Source organism: Panthera uncia, chromosome D1 (genome assembly GCF_023721935.1).
Source record: "Panthera uncia isolate 11264 chromosome D1, Puncia_PCG_1.0, whole genome shotgun sequence".
Classification (NCBI taxonomy): domain Eukaryota; kingdom Metazoa; phylum Chordata; class Mammalia; order Carnivora; family Felidae; genus Panthera; species Panthera uncia.
In genome coordinates this window covers 87,799,685-87,805,684 of record NC_064808.1, presented here as the reverse complement: position 1 = coordinate 87,805,684, position 6,000 = coordinate 87,799,685, and positions in this window count along the sequence as shown.

Sequence of the window (6,000 nt, the reverse complement as noted above, 5' to 3'; positions counted from 1 at the left end):
CCCTTTGTTATGGAGAACTGACCTCAGTCTCTAGTGGCTGGCTGCTGGAAGGCCAAGGAGAAAGTCCCTGAAAATGGAATTTACATTAAGACGTGAATGACTTTTCTCCAGGCTGGATGGTTCCCCCAACCACCACCACCAAATTCCTATGTTGAAGCCTTAACATACAATGTGATTGTATTTTAGGAGGTAACTAAGGTTAAATGAGGTTGTAAAAGTGGGGTGCTGATCTGATAGATTGGTAATCTTATAAGATCGGAAGAGAGAAAGATCTCACTCTCTGCCTGCATGCACTGAGGAAAGTCCACGTGAGGACATAGTGAGAAGGCAGCTGATGGGGGCCTAAGGAGGGGACTCTTACCAGGCACCAACCCCACTAGCACCTTGATCTTGGACTTCCCAGCCTCCAGAACTGTGAGAAAGTAAATTTCTGTTGTCTCAGTCCCCTAGTCTGTGCATTTTGTCATGGCAGCCCAGGCTGAAGGATATAGACCCTGATATAAGGCTTTGTATTACCTGAAAGACTGCCGGGTAAGTCCAATGTGTACCCCACAGGATAATCTCTCTGATTGTGGAGTTTCAGTCTCGGTGACACTTTGGTATTAGAAGTCAGCACAAAGATCACCAGAGGGTTCTAATTATTTTACATATGGAGATGGGTCTATTAGAGGAATTGCAAAACATGCATGCATGTGGGTACATGTGCTCACACACACACACACACACACACAGCACCACAATAGCTGGGTGGCAAACACATTAATTGACACAGGAGAAGATATATTTCATTCATTCATTCATTCATTCATTCAACAAATAGGTATTAATCATTATAAACTAAGGGTATATAGCAAGTATGACATATTTCTAGGCAACATGGAGCATGCTAAGAAACATAAAGCCCTGTCCTTGAAGGGGTCCTAGATATTCACAAACATAGGGCAATGCCACTGCTGTTTATTAAATGCCTAATATGAACTTGGCCTATGCTACATGACTTGTCTTAGATTACTTTATTTCTATACAACCAGTCAAGCTATATGGAATTACTTCATTTTATATGTTATCTGTTGATTTGCCAGGAGTTTAAATAACTTCTCCGAAGTCACATAGACAGAACCAGGATTTGTTTGTTCTCCAGTATAGAATTCTACATTAATCATGAATAAGGTGGTGTCTGATTAACCATGTCCCTGAAAGAGAGAAATAGGCTATAAAGTGTTAGAGAAATTCAGGGTTTGATATCCGAGGTAATAGTCAAGGAAAGCTTCACGGAGAAGGTGGTGTTAAACTGAATTTATATAGATGAAGCAGACATGTGAGAGCGGACAGTCTAGGTACTTAAAAAGGGTTGACTAAGGCCACAGTGATGGACCTAAGTTAGGTGGGAGCAGGGAGACATGTGCACTGGCCACAAGAGTAAGGACTGGTTAAGTAGCAGAGCCAGAATCAGAGAGAAAAAGGAAAAGGTGAGCAGGGGGAATCTGGGGGTGGAGAGCTTCTGGAGCCCAAGTGGCCAGGCCCAGGGTCGGGGCGCAGCTGGCAGGAGCCTAAGTCAGGGTGGGGGAGGGGAGAACCATGGGGTGAGTCCTCGCATTCTTGCCAAGGTAGGATGGTGGTCCTGGTGTGCCACCCTGTGGTGCTGGGGAAGGGAGAGGCAAGGGCTGGGTGCCATGGAGGACGGTGATGAACCGGAAGAGGATGGCAGGAGGGCTGACTTGAGCAAGCAGTTGCTATGCGCTGTGCCCCACAGCAAGTACTGTTGCCGATACTGGACAGAGGATGAACAGGCTCCGAGAGGTTGAGTCATTTGTCGTAGTTCCCACAGATTGCGCCACGTGGCAGGAGCAGGAGGACACGCCCAGTGCTGAAAGCACGGGGAGGGTCCCCCAGCCGAGATGGAGCCTGTGGGGGGGGGGGGCGGTCTTCGAGGTTCCCCTCTGCATTCGCCCTCCTGCAGCCCCCACCAGACGGGCCGTGGGGAATAAGCAGAAAATACCATGCCATCTAATTGATGACAAGGGTTTTGAAAATGTCTCTGTGTTCCCTAAAACGACGGGTGGGGTGCTGGCTCTTCATGGTGCTCCAGAACTCCTTTATCTTTTAACCATTTTTCCCTTCAAATTTAACTCTGCTGCCTTCTGCACTGAGGATTACCTAAAGGCCAAGTTTGACATTCTTAATCCAACCATTTCTGAGTTATCTGAGAACAGAGAAGGTACAGGGATAAATGCTTGAAGCATTAACTCTGGAAGTACCAGAAGGAACAGATGGGAAAGTGTCCCTCCCCGAGGACCCTGCAGGGCTCAGACCTATGGGCTACCCCTATGAGCTGGGCAGAAATAAACCCTCCTTTTAGGTCCCACTGTCCCTTGCTATTGTTTTGGCTATTTTTAAAAACTGTCTACAGATAAACTCTGTGGCTACTGAAATTGCCGGGAAGGTATTATTCCCTCCCCCCCCCCCCACGCCCCCGCCCAAAAAAAGAGCTTAACTGGAGGAATTGGAGCCATAGGAAGGCATCGACAAGCTAAGCTGTCAAGGAAAATCAGCAGGTGTTTATTTTGCAAGTACCTGCCATGAACCCCGTGAAGTCCTGGGCCAGGAGGAGGCTCTGCAGAGGAAGTATCCTATGAAAATAATCAAAACCTATAGGAATTTTTATTTCAGTTCAGTCACGATGGAGGATCTACCATGCAGGAGGCATGGTGCTTGCTCTGTGCTGTCTGGTGAATCGGTGACAAACAAAACAGACCTTGTCTCCTGCCCTCACGGAATTCATAGTTTACACTATAGGAAATTAAACCACTTTTTTTTTTCAATTATATTTGGGATAGAAACCGAAAATCACAGGGAGGCATAGCAGAAATATATTTTTCGCCTGAATTAAAGGGTAGTATGAGACTCTCACACGTTATTCATTGCACGATAGGGACAGTGACGGTGCGCCAACACAGTCTTCTGCGCACACACACGTGCACGCACATACACGTACGCGCCTGTGCACGTATACATGGCCCACTTCCTTTATCTCATGTATGAAGGATACGTTCTTTGGAATCAGCTGAGGGAAAAGTTTATAGTTTTTAGGATTTTAATAAAGAGAGAAAATATAGGGCAACATCCTCCCTATTGAACGTCTTAAAGTTAGTCTGAAAAGACTCTCACACGTGAACAAATGAGAGAACAATTTAAGACGATATAGTCAAGTTCTGCTATTCCCCAGGCCACTTCTATCAAATTTAAGCACAGATTCAGCCTCCTTAAGGGAACAGACTGCTTCTAAGAACTTGGCATTAATTACTGGGATGCAGACGGTACAAATAAGATGCTGCCAGCTACAAATGAGTCTTATCCATCCAATAAATTAGGCGTCCTCAGGAATGCGTTATATGTCCTGAAAGTCACAAAAGTGCATTTCTTTATAATTATGCTAGTCTCCTATTTCATTTCTAGATTCATCTGATTTGCTGGAGTTCACTCAATTAACTCCAAGCCTATATGTCCAAGGCATGGTAGGGGATTCTGGGGTAACCCAGTGAACAAAACTGTCCTATAGGGTACCTGCCCTCACGGAACCTACAATCTACTGAGTGACCCAAGAAGAGGTAAATGAACACATAAATTGATTCATTGCAAGCTGTAAAAAGTCTATGAAAACCAATAAGGCAGCAATAAGGGAGAGAATTATGGTAGGGGTCTATTTTAGACAGAGCAGTCAGGAAAGGCTTAAGGATGACTAAGGATTAGCAAAGTGAGTCGCAGGGGAGAGCATTTCTGCTGTAAGTAGATGACTAAAAGGGCTTGGCGTTTTCTAAGACCCATAGAAGCCCATCATGGCCACTGGCTAGCGAACAGAGAAAAGTGTGTCCAGAAAGCTGGAGAGAGGGGCACGGAGGACCAGATCCTATAGGACTTAAAACATCACAGTAAGAAGCTTGGACTTTATTCTAAGTAGAATATGACATGATCTGGGGCTTCTAAGCAGAATGGCAACATTATCCAATTTGGAAATGGACGCGATCACTCCACTTCTGGGTAGAGAATAGATCAGAGGGAGCCTGGAGTGGAAACCGGACACGGGTGAGGAAGCTATTGTGCAGGTCCAAGTAAGAGAGGAGTGCTCACCCGATGAGGGTTATGACCTTGGAGGGAGAGCAGGTGGACACATTCGAGAGATACTGAGAATTTGTTGGTGCATCACTGGAGGGCGGTGGCAGAATGCACAGAATCAAGAACTGTTTCTCTCACTTGAGTGAATGAGTGGCTGTGGTGCCCATTTGTGGCAGAAGGGAGGAAGAAGAAAGGTGAAGGAAAAACAAGTTTATAGGTTTGATGTTTGGAGAAGGAGAGACCCTACATGGGATGGTTTCTATTTTCCCAATAGAAGGTGAGAGCCCTGGTCAAATTTTTGTTCCAGGAAGAAGAATTTGCAAAAAACACCAGCTCCCCTTCAAGCCTCCCCAGGATTTTTTGGCCTACAAGTTTCCACTGGCAATTTTCCCAATTTCCCTGTCTTAGCATTTTTTACGGCCTCCTTTCCCTATCATCTTTTCCTCTCCTCTGGTCACTTAGCTGCAAGAGCAGAGGCATCTGAGTGCAGCAGACATGGTCAGAGCCTTCCCCAGATACAGATGCTACTGAAAGCCAGACCCAGGGGAACTACAAAAGGGAGGCGGAGTATGTTCCGTTTCTTTTATTATCATTGCCAGTCTCCCATTTCAGGGCACCCTGATTGCTCTGGGGGACCATGGAGCAGTGCTTTCTTCCATTGTCAATTTAATGACCCCATTATGCTAATTCTCTCTTTCACCATAATATCAACTCTTCCTCCCACATCTCTCAGACAAATGACCTATCCCTCCAAACACAATCCATGGAAGGCTTCGCCAGCCACCTGGGTAGACCGCAACCATAGCATGCCGGTGCTCGTACATGTAAACGCACAGTGTCAGGTTATAGGAGGAAATGACAGTCTAAAAATAAATGCCATCATATTATTATACTGGAATTTTCCCGCCATTATTTGCACAATCTGAGACGCACCACGTAGAAGAATGAGGGACGTACAGTTCAGCAGTTTGTATTTAGGGTGGAAACATATGGAAGAATGACAAGTGGAGATAAAACCTGGCTGAGGGACTTGCCAATCTGATTCATTCAGTCATTTGTTAATTCTTTCATATCTTAAATGTTCGCTGAGTATGCACTCCGTGACCTCTCCTTATGTTCTTGGCATTAGACATTTGAAAAATGAACATGAGCTAATTACGGTGGGAAGAGGACAAGTAGAGCTCAACTCCAAGTATGCTGGGGACTCTGAGTTCAGAAGGACAGCTGTGCATCTGGGAGCAGTGAAGGCTAGCGAAGGTGTGGGCAGGGCCGCTCACGGTCAGGGCAGACTTTTACAAAGAGGTGATATTTATGTCTAGCGAGACTCAGTGATATTAAGTGGCCATGGCATAGGGTATTTGGGTGAGGAGGAGAATGGAGATTGGGAAAAGGAGGTGGATAGAGAATATGAGGTAGGAAAAAAACCCAAACAAACCATGCAGAAGCTAGCTAGCTAGCTAGCTGGGCAGGTGTTCTGCTTTGCATTTCATAAACAGCTTTTATAAACATCTTGCAAACTTACGTTCACAAGTGTTTGATCACTCTGGATATTATATCTCTATGCATCTCACTCCTCAGTCTTGATCTGCTTGGGCGTTCTTTCCCCAAAATATTTTCCATACTGTTTCATTGGACCTATGATCACTCCCTCAGACAAAACAAAACAAAACAACACCAGAACGAAACAGTTCTCTCTTGCCAAGGCTGACTTCTGACCCTGGTTTTTGTCACGTAACCAGTCAGCACCATGTACCGTGCCTACGTCAGTGAACGGATTATGGCGAGGTGTGGTGGCGAGGGAGCATTGAGTGACAGAGCCACAACAACTCAGAATAAAGGAACGGAAATCCACCTTAGTCCTCAAATTCCTTAAAGTCTAATTGATGG